The sequence below is a fragment of the Ursus maritimus genome, unplaced genomic scaffold (genome assembly GCF_017311325.1).
Source record: "Ursus maritimus isolate PB19 unplaced genomic scaffold, ASM1731132v1 scaffold_18, whole genome shotgun sequence".
Lineage (NCBI taxonomy): Eukaryota > Metazoa > Chordata > Mammalia > Carnivora > Ursidae > Ursus > Ursus maritimus.
Window position 1 is genome coordinate 55,025,396 of NW_024424230.1, and position 20,471 is coordinate 55,045,866.

At 40.4% G+C, this 20,471-nt stretch overlaps 1 protein-coding gene across 1 annotated transcript in view; it reads left to right on the plus strand.

The window, feature by feature from the left end:
* Window positions 1-20,471, plus strand: part of PTPRM (protein tyrosine phosphatase receptor type M) — a 749,396-nt gene that overhangs the window by 1,317 nt on the left and 727,608 nt on the right. The gene's annotated exons all lie outside the window — the stretch shown is intronic.

Below are 20,471 nucleotides of genomic sequence, written 5' to 3' on the forward strand. Positions count from 1 at the left end.
CAGCCCGGGAGAGCCTAGGCGGGCGTTCCTCGTCGGTCCCAGCGGGAGGACCCGGCAGCCCCGGAGGGAGCGTCCAGGCTCCCAGGCCCCGGGCCAACGCGGCCTTGCGCTCTCCCGGCCCCACCTACCCGCCTTCGGTCCCCTGCGGAGCGCCGCAGCCAGTGGCAAGTTGTTAACCCAGCCCCGCTGCCCGGGGTCCCAGGTGGGAAGGAGAGGGACTGTGCGTACAAGTGTGTGTGTGTGTGTGTGTGTGTGTGTGTGTGTGTGTGTGTACGCGCGACTAGCGGCGCGCGCGGGGGCGTGCCGAGCCTGCAGGAGCCCCTGGCGGAGAGGACCTGTAGACCCCAGGGGTGGGGGTCAGGCGTGGGGCCCAATGGCGCTCGGTGTTACAGGGGTTACCTCTAGATTGCCATCAGTCCTTGGAGCACACGCATGGATTCACGGTAGACGCGTGCACATTTGCGCACTTTCTCTTCTGTATGAGTTTCATTAAGGTCCACGTATAATGGTGGACCTGGGCTTCTTGTTTTTAATGTAATAAAACCCCCACTATTTGGCCATAAACTTGAGTTGCAAAATAGGTTTCTGTGTTTATTAGGGAGGAATGAGTAAGTTGGACCTTTAGAAATTTTTTTTTTTTTTTTTTTTTTTTTTTTTTTTTTTTTTTTTTTTTTGGTGAAGGGGTTTTTCACTGACGGTAAAATGAATATTCTAAACATTGGAGACGTTTGGCTGTCTGGTCTTCGGGAACTTAATTTCTTACTTTCTTGGAGTCCTTGGTACCCATAGGCATAGATGCCTGTGTCCTGCGTGTTGCTGAGCTGCAGGACCCTTGACCACAGTTGGCTGCAAGGATGAAAATGAGATTGTGGTTGGCAGTTTGCTCTGTACTGTGAAATGCGAACTGTCAACTTCAATAAAGAAATATCTTTCCCTAAGTTTAATATTTCCTTAACTATCTGGTAATTGCACGTGCTCCAGAGGACTTAAAACGACACACTGCTGTCTGATATAAAATTGATGCAGATTTTGGCCTTCATTCTTTCTTATTAGCAAATTATGGAGTCAACTCACCAGTTTTAGAGCCTTGTAACTCATTAGTGTTAGAAGCCAAATATGAGGACCTTAGTGATGGTTTTCTCTTTATTAAGATTCATAACTCCCTGCCTGGGATTTGTTTAAAGTTAAGCCTGACAAGTAGGGTTTGGATGGATTTTTAAGTTGTGTGCAGGGGGATGGAAACAAATATTTATGAAGTATATTTAAAGCATCTGTCCTTTATCATTAAAAAGGATTTCAGCATTAGGTAGGACGGACCTGTGTCCTTGTGAAGGCTGATTTAAACTGTCAAACCCAGAGACTTTTACTAAAATTTAGCCATAGTTTTTGCTTTCAGAGGAAATATATCATCCTATTTGTTTGTTATTATACCATTAACTGGGGTGTGCTTTCTGAGTTATCCCAGTATGTTAGTGGGCAAAGGGGAAATGAAGCGCGGAATCCAAGAGATTGTGTTGAAATGTTGAAATTGTAACTATTTGAAGCTGGCCAGTTTTGTGTGTGCGATTAGATATGTTGCCATGCATTATGTTCTTTCTCTCCACTTTACATTTTAGATAGTATAGGTGTGGGGCTCCTAATGCTTTGGAAAAGTCAATTTCTTTGTGTATGTTGGGAAAGTGATGAATGACACTGATACTTATTTCTTTTTAGGATTCTTCTGGAAATTGTAATAATTGGCTGCTTTTCACCGGACACACCTGGTGTGATTGATAATCAATTTACGGATAGAGGAGATAGATTGTAAGCTCCTTGAAGGCAAAGTCAATATTTTTTTCCTTCTTGGTTCTCCATAAACCACTTAGCAGGAAGTCTTAGATCTAACAGGCAAGCACGGTTTGTTGAATAAAATGCTAATGTGAATGCTGATTGTTTGCAAACATTCACATTGTACCTGAATTAAACTGACACAGAAGGGAGGGAGAGGGATGATCTGAGGAAGTTCCGACTTGGCTGGCATTTCCCTGACTGTGAAATGAACATTTTTCACAAGGGGTTCTCCTTAGGCCACCCAATGGCCTAAATCATGAGATTTACATCCTGTGATCAGTGGCGGTTTTTTGGTGCGACTGAGATTTAGACACAAGGGACTTTGCTCTTCCCCTTCTGCAGTGCTCTAATCTCCTGTCCTCTTTGGGAAGGGTTTGTAATTTATATGGTTATTAATTAATCATTTCTGGAGATGGACTATAAGGAGTTTGGATTCCAGAGATCAGAAATAGAATGCTAAACTTATTGAAAGAAAAAAAAAGAATTCAGTTTGTGGTTCACGTGGACTTTATTTGCTATAAACATTTCATTTTAAAAATTGTTTTCCATCTTTACAATTTCTAATTTGTTAATATTCTGGGAATTTCTAATGCCAATATTCTTATTGGAGGCTCAGTTTCTACCTTTTAGGCTTTTAATGGTCATTAAAAATAACTTTTGTAAAAAAAATTGAGTCAGACTCAAAGAAGTTAAATCATTTTACTTTTGTTTGAAATTCTCTTTTCCATGATGAGAAGCCAAATAGCTGGCAAGTTGTTTCTCTTTGACCCAATTTCTTAAAAGCCGAGTTGAAATATATATTATACAACAAAGTGTTTAGTTTTACATTATGGTAGATCTTATGTGTTAATTTCTCTTAAGCAAACTTTGGTTTGCAGAGATAGAAATACAAAGAGGTTTGGCCCTTTGTTTCTTCCACAGTATTTGGAATAAATTAAACCTTAACATAACCTTGTGAATCTGGGACTCTTGTGGAAAAAAATTATTTAAAAAATAATTCTAAGGATATTTGTGGGAAAACAGGCAACATTGGAATAAAGTCTATAGTTTAGTTAATAGTACTGTACCAGTGTTTAATTTCTTAATTTTGGAAATTCTACGAGGGTTATGTCAGATGTAAATGTTAGGGGAAGGTGCGTAAAGCTTGAAATCTATATATTTTTTGCAACTTATCTGTTAAGTCTAAATTGCTTTAAAATACAAAATATTAAAGTACCCTTTACGAAAAGTGGGAATAGATTTATTTAGCAGTGTGATTTATTTGTCTTTTTCAGATAACTATGATCATGACATTTTACATTTTTATGGTACTTTAACTAGATTGATAATTCATATGATGAAAATACTTCAAATTTGAATCAGTGAGCATGAAAGAAATATGCCAAGAAATTACTATAACATTTTTAGTGTTATGTGTATGTAGGTAAGTATTTATTGCTTGAGTGTAATAAATTGTTCTGATCTGGAAAAATTACAGGTTTTAGTTACTCAAGTTTCCAGAGGGTTATTATGCAGTTTTTTGGAAGTGAAGTTACTTACATATCGTGATATATGGGTAACTGTGTATATAACTTGAATAATTCTTAAAGAACTTTCCTTAATAAACAGGTGATCTGATTTATGCCTTCACAGTAAATAAACCGTGTATAAAGAAGCATAACCTTTGGTTTTGGCAAAAGTTGGTTTTAGAATTTAAGTATTTCTGTGTCAGTTACATAGAAGTGGATGGCTTTATTTGGATTTTTCCATGATAGTTCTGTAATAATTATAGTACATTCTAGGAACTGATAGGTTTTATGTGTCTATTTGGTAGAGGAACTGTGTTTTGCATTGAGTGTTGCTTCCTTTCAGTTTTTGTTTCAGGATTTATTAAGTTTTCTAGAATGAGCAGGTATCAATTAAATGTCGTAAGAGGTAGTTTTCAGCTAGGGGTCAGGCATGTTAATAAGTAGTTACGTATTTATTTTGGCAGTGTAACATTTTTCTTAAGGGTGGTGTCTACCACACCATGCTCTTTAGTTTCATTCTGAGATTCTTCTTTTTGAAAACCCAACTGTTCCACAAACTTTCTTAAGTTTCTTATCTCTGTTATCTTTATGACTATAACACATTAACAAGTTTATTTTGTAAGTGAGAAAAGGCTTAATGACTAATGTGTTTCAAAGTCACTAGTGAAACATTTAAAAAGATGCAAAACCTATAAACCTCCCATCCTAAGAGGATGCAGCTTCTCTGGTTCCTAAAATACTGCGAAAATACTGCTGTGGTTGCCAGTTTAGTCATCAGGAAGCCTGAGCTTACTCTGTAGCTCTGAAAAACTCAACAGAGAAAAATAAGCAGGGCTGGTGTTGGGTGGGGAGCAGGAAAGCTTTAGTCACCAAGCTTGGGAGTCTGTAGTACCCCCACCATGGAATGGAAGTGTGTGAGAGGAGAGGAAGAGTGTTACGCACTCGGGCATCAGTGGTGTGAATTCTGGAGGTCCTAGCAGAGGAGGGTTGCTGCCCTTTTACTCTCTCTGCTCTTAAGGATGGAACCTATGGAAAGGAAAGGGGAGATAATCAAAAGAGTGACATGTGTACACGTAGGTCATGCTGACATCTTGCACCTTAGTGGCGTTAGGTGGCCCTGGGGAGGGTGCTGGGGGTATGGAGCTCCTGTTGTTGGCAAGCTGTGTTCACACCTGTGCTTCCTAAAGTTTAGTGTGCCCACGGATCCCCTGGAGTGGCCCTTCCTGCTGTGATTTCTGGGGCGGAGCTGTGGTGATTTTGGAGTGGAAGGTTCATGGAGGGTCTCACAGCATCCCCAGGGAATCCTGATTTGTGGCCACAGTTTTAAGTAGTTCTGAAAGCGGTGTCCTTGGACCAGCGGCATGAGCATCACTTGGGCCCCCCTCCCAGACCTACTACTGAATCTGAAACTGGAGGAGGGGTGAGGGGGAATGGGCCTGTCTGTGCTGAATCAAGCCCTTGAGGGCATTCTGATGCTCGCAAGAACTGTTTTTCCGAAAGAACTGGGATCCTCATCCTGCGTGATCAGCCTCTCTTGATAAGAGTTGAAAGAGAACCGGGGTAAAAATAGACTTCACATTCATGCACTTATTAGCCTCCTGATGAACACAGCCAAAATTAAGAACAGGCTGATGTGACTGTGCTGCGACTCTCAGCCTGTTAGGTGAAACCGCCAGTGTGACATTTCAAATAATAGTCTTATCTGGGGAAGATATTGGATCCAGCCAGTTGTAAAACTTAAATAGAAAAAGTTTTCTATAATTTTACTTACCACAACATAAAGTTTTAATTAAATTTTGCAGTAATGATTAGCCTTTGGAAATTTCTCTGGGTGGATATTTTGTATAGAAGATTCTTGTTTTATTGTAATAAGTGCATGGCCCAATGTGCCTACAAAATAATGCTTTTAGTTCAAGTAAATATTTATTGAGTACTTACTATTTGTAAAGCCCCTTTATAGGGGAGCCTTGGGGTGATAGTGGGCAAAGATAAGAAAGATACAGTTAACGATGCTTTGTCCATTTATTAAAAGTTCAAAATCCACTGACATAGAAACAAGGACTTTGTTAGAAGAAAAGTGGAAATTAATGTACAAGAAATTTGGAATTTTAACGTGGAAATATGAAACTCTGCCTTTGGACGAGAACTCAACTTCCCGGTGGAAAATAAAAGGTTTTCATTATACATCTCTTTAGCGTCCTGCTAGTGCATATCCTAAAATGGAGCGTTGTATTTCTGTTACCCACAAAAGACAGTCATCGCCATCGCTGTCATTTAACACGCCAGGTAAATAAAAGCGATTGTGCGGTTATTGAACAGATTTATCTTGGAAACACTGTCACCAGCCTTTCAGAGAATCAAGTCACAGAGTGTGTTCCACAGGCAGGCTGGCCTGCTTCGTGCCTCTCCTGCTGCCATCGTAGCTATCACTAGGTGTAGCTGCATCCTTAAACGCACCTGCCTGAGCCAGACCAGGCCCAGCCTTACCCACCGAAGGCTTCCGGCGCTCAGTTACTTACATTCGAAGGAAGGCATGCCATTCAGGGCACCTTCATCTGCTTGTCCACGCGTCTGATTCTTCTCTGTAAAATTAAACTCCTTGTGGAAGTTGTAGATCCCATAGTCATCATTTTTAGTTGGTTGTAGTTCAGCACTGAGCCAAAGACTGCTTTAAACTTGCCTGTGATCATCTTTCTCGTTTTCCTTCTTCTTTTTTGCTGTATCTTTGCTGCTATTCTATATGTAGCCGTGGAGCTAGAAGAAGTAGTATGTATTTGCCAACGAGGTACGAGTTCATGTTAACCTTCGGGCCCTTCTCAGTCAGGCTTTTTGGCAAGAGGCCAGAAAAGCCAGTGGGATGAAGAGCCATGGGCAGGTGTGTAACATTGGTAGGAAGCGGCTCGAGCACAGTGCTTACATCTGCAAGAGATTACTTCTGTGGCATTGTCAATTTAGGTATATTGTTCAGGAAGTCATTACAGTTAGCCTTGGAAATCCGATGCCGTGAATTTTCCTGCTTAAAACAGGGAGGACGAATGGGTCGTTAAAAACTTTTTATCTGAAACCCAACTGTTGGGAGCAAGGGGCGGGAGGAGGACCTGATGGAAGGCAGTGTCACTCACCTCATATCTGGGGTTGAGGGGGAGGGCTGTGACCTGGAAGGCCAGAGAGCAGAGCCTGCAGCACGTGAGGGGGAGGATGCACAAGAGCAGACTTGTCAGGCACTTGTCAAAACAGATGTGTTTTTGGAATCTCCCTTGGAGGAAAAGGCCACCGTTTAACAGATTGATTTATTTCAGAATACAACAGCCTAAGCAGAAGCAAAGCATTTACTTTTTATGGGCTGCAAAGCATAAAAGCTTATAGAGCATCGGTTTGTTTTCAGATGGGTGAATATTCATTTTGATCTCGTTCCTATTCAATATGCAGAAAGCAGATTTATTGCATACAAGGAGAAGAATATGTTTTAGTTTGCATTACTGTGGAAGTCAGAGGCCCCATTTCCTCTCCCAAGCTTCCAGCTGTAGAATCCATGGCAGGTTCACAGGTAGGCTTCTGACAGCAGGAGGTGGGGAATTGGACCACACCTTGTTGAAGGTCTGTGTTTGATGGATCCTGTTTGATCTCTCTTCTCAGTTGGAGTATTTTGAAATACTTTAAATCATGTCCCAACCACATGCTTGAAATGAACTCATTGTATACTCTGGATACAAAAGTATAACGTGGCCTAAAGCATTACTTTTATAATAAATACTCGATGGGGTGCCTGGGTGGCTCAGTTGGTTAAGCTCCCAACTCTTGATTTTGGCTCAGGTCATGATCTCAGAGTTGTGAGATCGAGCCCCACACTGGGCTCCATGCTGGGTGTGGAGCCTACTTAATGCAGAGAAAGGGGAACTGTCTTACACTGTTGGTGGGAAGGCAAGCTGGTGCAGCCACTCTGGAAAACAGTATGGAGTTTCCTCACAAAGTTAAAAATAGAGCTACCCTATGACCCAACAATTGCACTACTAGGTATTTATTCAGAGGATACAAACATAGTGATTCAAAGGGGCACATGCACCCCAATGTTTACGATAGCCAAAAAATGGAAAGAGCCCAGATGTCCATTGACGGATGAATGGCTAAATGTGTGTATGTGTATATATATATATGTGTGTGTGTGTATGTATGTGTATATATATGTGTGTATGTGTATATATATGTGTGTGTGTGTGTATGTATTCCATCATATATATAACGGAATATTACTCAGCCATCAAAAAGAATGAAATCTTGCCATTTGTCATGATGTGGATGGGACTAGAGGGTATTGTGCTAAGTGAAATAAGTCAGAGAAAGACAAGTACCATATGATCTCACTCATATTTGGAATTTAAGAAACAAAACTTGACGAACATAGGGGAAGGGGAGCTAAAAATAAGACAAAAACGGAGAAAGAGGCAAACCATAAGAGACTTAACTATAGGGAATAAACTGAGGGTTGCTGGAGGAGAGGTGGGGGGAGTATGGGATGACTGGGTGATGAGCATTAAGGAGGGCACTTGATGAAATGAGCACTGGATGTTATATGCAACTGATGAAATTCTACCCCTGAAACTAATATATTAACTCACTTGAATTTAAATAATAATAACAAAATAATTGGAAGTGTTTTGACATTGAAATAAATGGTTCCATAAAGGAGGAAAACAAAAGATTCTCTCCCTCTCCTCCCTCTCTTTCTAAAAAAAACAAAACAAAAACAAAAAACTCTATATATCTATATATAGATATATATAGATGATATATGAAATGAAAATCAAATCACTGGGCAATCTATAGTGTGTATTAATTACTTAATAATATATTTGTTGAATGAGTGCAGAAGTGAAGTTCCCTTAGGGAGGAAAAATATCAAAGTACTTATGCTTACTGCTTTTTTTTTCTATCAAGTTTGACTTCTTAAAGCATTTGGAATAATGTTAATAATAGACCCAGGCTGTAGGTTTTGTTCTTGGTACCCTTAGCAACTTAAAGGCATGTAGATATTTAGTTGCTAAATTTACAGGAAAAAGCATTACCTTTTGTTACTTAAACATATGAAAGTAAGCCTGTGATTTTATCGTGTATAATAAAAATGTATTAATCGGTTATGTTATAAAGCAGAATTTTGCTAAAAATGGAATTTATCATGTGGTAGGTTTATCACGACTCTAGGGGGATTTGATTTTAGTCACTGGTAAATTAAAAGAACTATGGCATCATTGGTAAGAAGGTTCCATAACAGGGAGTAATAGATATTCTCTTTGCTGGGTTTATTTCTGATTCAGAGTGAGATTACTGATACCTGCACAGAGCTCACTCTCACACAAATGTCTGGCTCATCTTCATTAGAGCCAGCACGCTCTAGTTCCTTTGCAGTCAGTAGAGTATACGAAACTTCATAAAAAGAGGTCAGTTTGACAACAGTCTCATAAACTGTGTTCTCTACTTCTTTGATTCTTAAACTCTAGACCACTGAATAGGGTGTGGAATCTCCACGGTTATCCACGGGCATTATGTGCTTTGTGTATGTGATGGGGGTTCTTGTCCTGTTTCTCTTGTTGGTTAACATGTTCATCCCATTTGTGTGGCTTTTTTGGGAGCCCCTCCCTTTTTTCCCAGTGCTCCTGGTTGGGGGCCAGGAGCCACTGTGCAAGCTTCTTGAGAGTCCTGTGTTGCTGACCCTTGGAAGGTTTGGGGGGTTTGTCCAGTCACAGAGGGACTTGGACAGCTGGAGGATGTTAAGGTTCTGACGTCAACTCTGGCTTCCCCGGGGTTTGGAAAGAAGGGCAGAGGCCGCCGGGGCAGATCAGGTGTTCCTGATTTTGCAACAAGGCTTCTGAATAGCCTTGTCATCTTGGGTATGTTAATTTTTCTGAGCCTTGGTTTTCTTTTATGGAAAAGTACCTTGCAAGATTATTGAAAAGTCTAACCAGTGCCGTGACGTTAGGAGGCCTCTTGAGGTGACAGGGCTGTATCTGTTCAGTCGTGAGGAAGAGAGGGGACTGGCCAGTTCTGCCCCATCCGTGTCCACTGTAGGTTTATCCATGTGAACCCACTGTTCTCGTAAGTCAGAAAGAGTCGAATATTGACAGTTTCATATGGTTCAAGCTAATAGATTCCCTTTCCGAGTCCAAGGCGTTGATAGTTGTGGTGCCTGGAGGCTGTAGAAGTGACAGTTATGTCGATGTGGTTGTACACCTACAGATGTTATAAGTACATGGCCAATACTATGTTTTAAGAGGGAAAAAAAAAAGCTGAAAATAGCAAAATGATCCCCTCAGAATTGGCACCATGCAAAGCCAGCGCTACTCAGTAGCCTGGAAGGTGGTGGTACGCACGTGCGTTAAAGTCACGTGAGGCTCCAGGCCTCATATTCCTGGCCCCACAGACCCACTGAGTCAGAATCTCTGGAAGGGGCCACAGAAACTGGTCGGGAAACATCCAGATTGTCTTGATGCCTGTACAAGTTGAAAGACCGTCCGTAAGAAAGTCACTGTGGCTCAGAGCCATGCCCTTTGGAGAACTTATCATATCTCTGATTAGTATTAAGAAAGCATCCAAAGATCGTCACGTGGATTTTTAGACCAAATTATTAACTGACCAAAGAGCATTTTCTTTTATGAAGCAGAGGCTTTCTGGTGTCAGAAGAGAAAGTGAATTACGAAACAAGGCATTTTATAGAAACTTGGCTGTTTTGTACCTATCTTTTAACTTGGTGACCTCTAATAAATGTGCTATCAGTCTGGAATTTTTTTGGATATAATAAAAGAATAAAGACATTTCAGGGTAATCAGAACACGATGACTTTAGATCTTCAAATTTGCAGCTTTGAGCTGCATTTTCAGATGACTCATTCATAGAAGAGGATGAGACAAGATGGCATTGGGAATAATATTTTCCAGTACTTATTCCTTTATCTCCTGTTCATTGAAACAGGGACACTGTAGAATAATTGGTCTTAGGGGCCCCCTAAGGGGGCCAAAAGCTTGGCATTTTGATTGTAGTAGTTCCTAAAAGACTCACAAACCTCAAAATGGGCATACCAGTCTGTTAAGGCACTCGAAATTTCCACCAGCTCATCATTTTGACCAAGGAAGAGAGGTGCTTGTTGAAATGTCATGTCTGGGAGAGGTGGCTCATTAAGTCATCTTAATATGACATCCTCAGCTAGCTGTCACCTTGATAAGTTGACATATCCTTAGATGTCAGATTTCTTACTCGTAAAAATGAAGACATTCGATTCAAGGATCTATAAGGTCTCTCCAACTGCTTGAAGAGTATGAGGATTGTCATCTTAGTTCATATTAATTTGTCATATAGCATGGTGTTAAGAGAGTGAGACCTGGATCAATGGGTTATTTTTGATAGATGAGGATAGGAAAAATGTCTAGAACATTGGGTCCAATCTGAGAGATCGCCAGATATAGCATGAAGTTGCTTCTTAAAAAGAAGTTGAAGGGATGTCTGAGTGATTTTAGATGTTTCCCACATTTGCCATACGCTGCCTCTGCACAAACGAAGCTCACTTTTTCCTCCATACTTGAGAATGTATTTGCCATTCGTAGGTGCCACCAAAGGCTATGTGGCAAGTAGGCTGAAGGCTGTGATTTTCTACTTAAATTGTGGCAACAGAGATAGGCCTTATTTCAGGGGGTTGGAATTGATAGTAATAAGTGATAGCCATGCATTGAGCACTAATTATGTGTGAGGTACTATGCTGAGAGGATATGATACTTTCAAAACCATTGCTGCACAGTAGCTAATAAAAGCTTGGATGTGAGAATTGATGAAGGCTTTGGGAGGTGAAGCTGACTCCCATTTCTAGCAAAGCCAGGTCATCTTAGCGTGGGGACATGTACGTATAGCTTCCCTCCCCATACACACAGGTGCAGAATTGCCTTTTCCTGATTTATGCTCTGATTTGATGCCATCCATCTGTATTGAGGTGTGCTCTACGCAAAAGCATTTCAAACGGAGTGTTGTGTCTGTTAGAAGGATGTTGAGTGATGTTTCAGTACGTGATATAGAATCTTTATAATGGCTGGCTGGGGAGATTCCCTTCTGGGTCTTAGTTCCAGGAAAAGGTGTGATTTTCCTATGGACTTAGTTTCTTCTTGTGGACATAGCGAATTGTTGTAACCCATCAAGTTTTCCTCTTTATGTTGGCTGTTAGAAAGCCGGATTCAAATGTGTGTTCTATCATAGTGAGAACTTGTTTGAACAGAAAACCTCAGTCAAAGCTGGCCTTCATCAAACAGGGCATTTGTTAGCTCTTGTAACAGAGAAGGTAGTGGGTAGGCACAGCTCGTCCCAGGGACTGACTCAACCCAGCCATCGGGGTTCAGAGTATTCTTCTCTAAACATCTTTCCTTTTTGTGTGAGATTTCTAAGGGGTTGTAGGCTGAAGCCTCCAGCTCCAAGCCCAGTGGGAAGAGAGATCCCCCAGAGGTACACAACACTTCTGCTAGTGGGCTCGCTGACTCAGCTCATATCTCCTGCTTCCGCCTTAACCTCCTGCTCTACTTGACCCAGCCGCCGGACCAGGCATGTGGCCAGCCTACAGGGAGCACATGGAACAAGAGTGAGGAAATGGGAGTTTTGTCCATGGAAGCACAGGTTCTGTGACCAGTTGAAGAGAGTGGTGGTGACAGAAAATAAATGAGTTCCACATCTTAACATCTGAGTCAGTGTTTCAAATGCAACTTGGGTGTGTGTGTGTTTCTTTTACTTCCTAGTGACACCACAGAGCATATTCAAAGCTCACTGAAAGTGAAGAATACAGGAGTAGGAAGATGATAAGGAGGTTATTATGGCCTACTATAGTACTTCTCCAACTTATTTTTTAAAGCATCAGAATATTTTCATTAAGTAAAATTTTACACAGGTGAAAAAGCATAAAAAAATATTTGGGTTAAACAAAATTTTATGTGGGAAGATTAAATTGAAGGACTCTCCAAATTCAAAAAAAAAAAAGGTATAATGGTTAGCTTTTGCTGTATAACAAAGCTCCCTGAGACTTGGTGGCTTAAAACAACTATTTTCTATTTTTCATATTTTATTGGGGGGGTGTCTGTTGATCTAGGCTGGGATTGGCATACTTTATATGTATGTCTTTACTTAGCTGATCTTGGCTGGGCTGTCTCGATAGTTTGGGGTTAGTTGGTTGTAGACTGCTATAGGAGAGCCTTGGCTGGGAGCTGCTCTCTCTTCTGTGTACTCCTTTCTTCTCCAGTAGGCAGTTTCCAAAGACAGCAGAGGCTGCTAAGGCTTATGCTTGGGAAGGGCACCTCATCACTTTCGCCTTGTTCTTTAGGTCAAAGCCAGTTCACAAAGCCAGCCTAGAACAAGGGTAGGGAAGTAGACCTCACCCCTTGGTTCGTGGGACAGTAAGACCACACTGTAAATAGTGTAGATACAAGGAGAGGTGGAGAATTAGGGCCCACATAGGGTCTGCCAGGCCCCAGTGCCAGTGCTCTGAGATACCTCTGCTTTGCAGGACGTAGTTGGGAAATCACTGGCAGCATGAGAAACGGGAATTTAAGATGGAAAGTTCTGTATTCAAGGGTCCACCCTGACCCTGTCATGTGAAAGGGAAGCTATTTAACCTCAGTGATCTCAGTTCCTTATCTGTAATTAGGGTCATTCAATGGCATTCTGATTCATAGGTTTGCCTCAGAGATCAAATACGATAATGGACTGTATAAAAGGTAACTTTTACAAACTGTTGTGCCTCTGGGTGTATTCTGAAGGTGATTATAGCCGGATTAAGCCTGAGCTCTCATCCCATCAGTCGTGAAAGTCACATTGCCTCTCGGAGCTGGTTTCTTTTTCTGTAAAGAGGGAATGATGTCTGCCTCCTCGGTCATCCCATGGAAAACATAGTGCCTGGTCTGTAAGAGCTGCTGTCATTGTTCTTAGAGCCCTATGACCACAGAATAACCTTGAGTCATTGCCTATGTGTTTCCTTTCTGTCTGCAAACCCCAGAGGGTGTGGTCCCCCCTTCCATTTGTAATCCAACTCATAAACTTGCTGTCATTTCCTCTGGCTTCCCAAGGGCAAGGGCAAAGGAAATATGAACATCACACGCTAACTACGTGTGGGCCCTTTACATGGTATTTACTACCAAAGCAGTCCTATAAGGTGAAAATGGTAGCACTGTCATTTTATGGTTTATGGAACTGAGGCCCCAACACATTTTAAGTGTTGCACAGACAGTAGGTAGAGCACTTAATGGACCCCAAAGTGCTCCATTCCTCCAGTGCCTCTTAAGCCAAAGCCTGTGCTCCTGTCCCCACCTGTTGGGCCCAAAGCACATGTCATCATTTCCAAGTATACTTAATTGATTTGGTACAATTTCTCATTTTGATGGTAAAAACGATTGTAAAGTTGGCTTAGTTCGCAGTTGCTGTTTTACAGCTCTCTGAAATAGTAAATTAGAAGGAAAAATACTTACCTTCTAAGTAACTTGAATGAAATTAATTGATTAGAGACATTATCTGTATCTTTTCACCAGCAGAGGAGGGCAGAATGTTGTCTTCTCTGGGGTTTCAGATCCTCTGAATTATATTTTTATAATTTCTTGTGTTTAACATCTGGATATCTGATTGTGGGGAGAAGTGTAAAATCCTTTGTAAATCTCTTACCTGTGTGTGTTAGTGGTCTCAGGGGCAAAGTGCCACTGAGGTCAGTGGCAATTTATTTTTAGACCTTTCCCTTCAGGTGGAGGTGGGCTGGCACTTGGAGATTGATGTTAATTACCTTCTGCAGAACAAATTGCATTTTGAGGTTGGACAAAGACAAAGGAAGCAAGTAGATCCAGATTTGAAGGATTTAAAACAATCTAGTGAGTTGGGTCTTATTGTAGTCACCATGGGAAAGAACTATTTGGTATATAATAGTTTACTTTGATTATGTGCTTTGCTTAAATCACCTTTTTTTTTTTTTACAACATCATTAGGGACAATTACACCAAAATAAAGTAAAATAAGTAAATATTAAGAGAATATTAACATCTTTCACAGTGATTTAAAAAAATTAGGGATTTAGATTTTTTGCCAAAATCATATAAGAGATTTTGATCATTGTCAACAGATGCATATTTACTTTATTTTATTTTATTCTTATTTTGGAAAGATTTCTGAGCAGCTGGAGGTAAAATGAGGTGGTTCGTTCATTGTTAAGGATGAGGGAGATTCCGGGAATGGACGTTGGGGTTCTGATGTTTGCCTCTGCTCTCCTGTGGCCTGTGATTTGGGCCGGGTCTCCTCTTTGTGACTGAAGTCACAGAAGAATACAATGGATATTAAAATAACTACGGTGCAGTCCCCGCCACGGTAAGCTGCCTTTGCCAAGGCACAGCCTCGGTTGGCTTGGCTTCTCAGAGCTTCATCTGGAGTTGGGAAGTTCTGCGGAGCTGACCTGTGTTCCTCCTCCTGCTCGGCCTGCTTTTAGTAAAAATGAAAACTCTACCCGCACCCGGTGATTGTTCTCTGTCTCTTTATACATAGGAAATTGCTATCAAGTTGGCTTTTTTTTTTTTTTTTCTCTTGGGATGCTTTCTGAATGCATATTGTTTCTCCCGTGCTGGACCCAAGGTTATTCTTTCATGCGTCAGTTCTATAGATTAAAATTGAGCACAGAGGTGAGAAATCCTCAAAAACGGGAGGAATAGTCAAGAGGTGTTTGCAGGGCATATTCTTTTCCAAAGCATAAATAATATATAAATCGTTACCTAGGACTGAGGGTGAGGTGAGGCAGGAGAAGTCCTCCTGCCATAGTGAAGGGCTGTGGCTCCTGCGGCAGAGGACTCGTGGGTGAACTCGGTGCTGAGGCCCTGGGGGTGAGCATGTGCTGGGTACTGTGTTCAAGAAGACGGTTGGCTCACAGCAGCTTACAGAACAACTCGAGGGGCGCACACATAAGCTGAAGGCGGGCCTGGCGAGGGAGCCTGCAGCCCAGTGTGCAGGAAGGAAGAATTTCGAGGGAGGGCGCCCCAGTGGTCGGCTCAGAGGTGTGGGGTTGCAGCTTGCCTGTGGTTAAATAAGGCGCTGTCCATGAGGCCCGGGTACTGTCAGAGGGAAGGGAGAGGAGAGACCTTGAAAAAAAGTGTTTTGAGGTTTTTTTTCCCTCTTAACATGGGACATCTTCTAAGCAAGTGAGTTCTCTTTTTAAATTGAAGTATAATTGACATACACTATTTCATTAATTTCAGGTGTACAGTGTGTAGTGATATGACATTTATATACATCATGAAATGATTATAAGGGGTCTAGTTATCATCTGCAAATGAGTTTTTGAGGTAATGGTCATCTACTTAGAGTAGATGTAGAAGGGAAGAAGCCTGGGAAATTGGAAAGGAGAACAAACTTGTGTGTGTGTGTTTTTTTTTTTCCTCTCTCTTTTAATTAGAAGATCATGTTGTTGGTGACTTGGCATTTTTCCCTTCTGTCTCCATGCAGTAGGTCTTAATTGCTGCTGTATTTAAGGATGAGTTTGTATAGGATGGGCATTTGGCCAGAAGTTGGAAAAGTGTGAGGTATAAGGGAAGGTTCAGGAATCAAAAATTTGGCTTCTCTTTTATTCCCATGCCTGATAGCATGGTCCTAGGCTTTCTCTTTTTCTCCATTCCTTCGTTCCCAACCTCCATCTTCATCTCATGTAGTAGGTGGGTTTTAAAAGACAGTGGTGAAGTAAAGAGGTATCCGTCCCACTGGACCATCACCACTCTTACTGTAGTTGAATTATCAGAGACAGGTCCTTGGCATCCTGAAGGGTAGAAGATAGGTGGCTAGCATAGTGAATATTGATAGAAATAGAAATGGTAAGTGGACATGTAACCACTACCATGTCTGTGTCAGGCACTGGTTGCTGCTTTATCTACTTTACTTCTAATCAGCACAGCAGCACTTACGGGTGGAAGTATTATAATAGAACAAAAGGGCAGGTAAGGCTTATTGAATACTTAAAATGTCTAGGCATTATTTTCTGTCATTTTTAAAATATATATTACCTGATTTAATACTGATAACCACCTAAGTTACCCTAACCATTTTCTAAGCCAGGAAATAAGCTCAGAGGCTAAGCAAAGTGACCAAGCTCAGACATGTCGCAAGGGGGAAGCTAAGGTTTTTCCTTGATCAGCAGGTGAGCCACCATGCCTGCCAGGTCTTTATATCAGACACAGTTAGAAGCACTCTACACCCACCCTGAGCTTGACATGCTTCTGTTTCAAGACCCAGGGTAGGCGGGTGGACGCCGTAGATGTACAGGGCATTGGGCCCTGAATAACAGGGTGCATGAACAGAGGAGAGCGCCAAGTCTTGGGACACTTAGGCTGGTCTTTTTTGTTTTGGAGAATGACCCACACCAGAGTCAACGGATGGGTTTACTCATTCTGGAGACTCTATTTTAACATAACCAACAAACTGTTAAGAGTCAGGAACAAAATAAGGGATAGGTACTGCTTCGTGAGATCTTGCTCTAGAGAAATGGTTTTTCTGAGCCAGGGGCCAGTGCTGGTAAGTTCCCAGATCTGTCGGCCATTGATAGATAGTCTTCTAGCCTCCTGACTTATGCTTGTGTATCCAGTCAAAGAATTTTAAAAAATTGGTCACTTCCTTGAACACTGGTAAGGTCACTTCTGAAATTTTGTGTCGTAAATTTATACAGTTGAGAAGGAGGGAATTTATGCTGTACAGTAAATACTGACATTTTAAGATAAAACTTGCAACAGTCTTTTAAAGGCATCCTTCAGAAACAACATCTAAATACCAAAAAAGATTCGAGTCTTTCCATTGTCCATTTAAAAATACATGAACAAGCTTGTATTTAATTGAGAGAAATTTTATATGCTTAATTTTTCTTCTTAAACCGCTATTTACATTTTATTTCCTCATAGAATCTTATCCCATTACAACATGTTTAAGCTTGACAGTCTTTTAGTGATTACTTATCAAAGTTCTCTGCAGCAAAAATGTGTATAAATTGAGATTTTAATTCTGTCTTTAATTTTATGGGACCGTAAAGCACTAAGTGCTAAATTTTATCTAGTTGGATCATCACTCAAATTATTTGTATACAATTGAATCATGGTTAAAATTTATTGGAGTAGTATTTCAGATATCAGCTGGGCTTTAGAAAAATTAGTTCACGCATCTGTGGATAGACCTTATGACATTACTTACTGCTCAGTAGTGTTAAACCCAAATTCTGTTTCCACATTTTGTTTTTATAAATCAGTGTTGAGAAATTTGTTCATATAATTAGGTAGACAGGACCAGAGAATTTTTGTCATACCAGTGCCACTTTGAATTCTTTTCAAGTTACATGCCAAGATTTGTACTGAGTTCTAGCCTTAGAAATTATTCGTAATGACCAGTTTGATAAGTTTCATTCTTGAAAATGCTCAAAGCCAAAAATTGGAAACCAACTAGTTTGTAAAGACTTTGCTGTCCAGTCACGCACCTTCTTGTTTGCTGGGGAGTAGTCCAAGCAGACTGTGTAAACCAAGATTCATCAATGCCTGTTAATGACACCTGTTATTTTTAACTTAAAGGCACCTTGTTTAACCGAGAAATACAGAGATATCCAGAAATTATTGTGAAAACAAAAATATTAACTTTAATATACTTTAGCCAATGTATGTTTTAAATATACATCTGTATACATTTATATACCTTGCGTATACATATATACACATATACATATATACATACATATACATATCTATATACATTTTTCTTAAACCTCAGAGATGAAGATTCAGGCTAATCACTGAATGAAAAATATCTAAGGTATGGTTTGGTTAGCATAGCAGTCCTCAGCTATGCTGTCAGTCACATCAGCTTTACTTTCTAGGAGAAAAGGTCTAACTTAGTTGTTAATTTCAAATAAGTGTTAATTTGCATTTTGACGACAAATTTTAAAAAGTGAAAAGAAATGATATGGCAGATTATTAAAAGCAGGTTAGTCAAGTTTAAAATGATGCAGATGTAATGGAATTAATTATATTTTATATTAAGTTCCTTAAATGATGGCAAATTTATTCTGTTTCTCATTAATTTATAGGAATGTAATATAATGGGCACCTAAAATTCTGAGGTATTATAAAGTGAGGATTATAATGAAAAAGCATGCTGTTTTTCTGGTAAATATGTGAATGTATGTGTTGAACTGTGGTGTTTGACTTCTGGGAATAATTAAAAAAGAATCATGGGCATACTTTCAGAAATAAGTATATTAGTTTCTAAAGATAGCAGAACCCAACTTTTCCCATGTCTTTAACAAGAGCAGTATATGCTACTCAAAATAAACTGGCTCAGCAGAGAATTGACATAGCACGTTTTTGTTAACATGAGATAGAAAATAGTAAATATTTTACAAGATGAGCATTGAATTGACTTTCATTGACCGATTACTTCATAAATGAATGTCTGATAAAGTGGATTTTAATTATATTACTGTAAAATGCACACTGAATCTAAACTAAATCTCATGTATTTTTCTTTGTGAATTTTTCCTGTATAATTTGAAAATTTTGGAAAGCATTGCAATTCTGTTTCAAAGAATCAGTGTCAGGAACATACATACTTTCGGTTGTTTGAAGGTTCTTTTATTTCCAGCTAATGTCCTGTTGTTGAGTGTGAGTATAAAAAGAATTATTACATTTAGGTACATTTAAAGGTAGTGTTTTTGCATTTAATATTTGCCGATGTTACTCTTTTTATAATTTCACCAGTTTCTCAGCTGTGAAATGAGTTCTTTACAGTCAAGGGAAGGAAGGTGTGTGGTGGTTAACTTGTGTAATATATCTGATTTTATAACATTCCACAAGGGCTAAAATATTCTATCTCTAGTACATTGTTTTACCCTTAAATGAAATATGGATATGACAGGGAAAGACACGAAACCCCACAGTGAGTGTCTGGCGTTTGATAAATCATTAAAGAACGCTTCCTTGAGAGCAATAGCTCACATTGTGTCTTTGATGCCGTGGATGCTTTTACACTCGAGAGGTGCACCCTCCTTTGTAAGGTGTGAGGTCTGTTGAGAAAGGGCAGACAGGAAAGGCAGAGCTATCTGAAGCTAGGATGGAAATCGGTGTCCTTTCCCCTGTAGGCGATGTGCATCCCTTAATTTTCTTGTGGCTGCAGAGATCTCCTGCTTTGTGACTCTGTTGGGACTTCTACTCCAGCCATGGAACTGATGGGGCAGGCCCCTATGGCTCAGGGTCTGTAGTCTTTTTCTTTCCAGATGGAGACCTAATTAAAAAAAAAAAAGTTAATTTTTTTAGAGCAGTTTTAAGTTCACAGCAGAATTATTAAGAAGAAGGTACCAGAGATTTCCCACATGCCCCTGCCCCTACACAGGCATAGTCTCCCTCATTATCAACATCCCCCACCATTTGGAACATTTGTTACAATCGATGAACCTGTCCTGACACATCGTTCTCACTTGAAGTCCAGAGTGTACATTAGAGTACTCTCTTAGTGTTGTACATTCTGTGGGTTTGGACAAATGTATGATGACGTCTATCCACCATTATAGTGTCATATGGAGTATTTTCAATGCCCAAGAAAATCCTCTGTGCTCAGCCTTTTTTTTTTTAATGTTTTTTTATTATATTATGTTAGTCACCATACAATACATCCCTGGTTTCCGATGTAAAGCTCGATGATTCATTAGTTGCGTATAACACCCAGTGCACCATGCAATATGTGCCCTCCTTACTACCCATCACCAGTCTATCCCATTCCCCCATCCCCTCCCCTCTGAAGCCCTCAGTTTGTTTCTCAGAGTCCATAGTCTCTCATGCTTCATTCCCCCTTCTGATTACCCCCCTTTCTTTATCCCTTTTTTCCCCTACCGATCTTCCTAGTTCTTATGTTCCATAGATGAGAGAAATCATATGATAATTGTCTTTCTCTGCTTGACTTATTTCACTTAGCGTTATCTCCTCCAGTGCCGTCCATGTTGCAGCAAACGTGCTCAGCCTTTTAACCCTCCCCTCTCCCCCAACACTAAAAGGCTAAAGCCAGTGACCTCTGGTTTATGATAACTCCATTCTGGTCTTAACTTAGTCTGTGACTTTGACATGTATTTTCTGC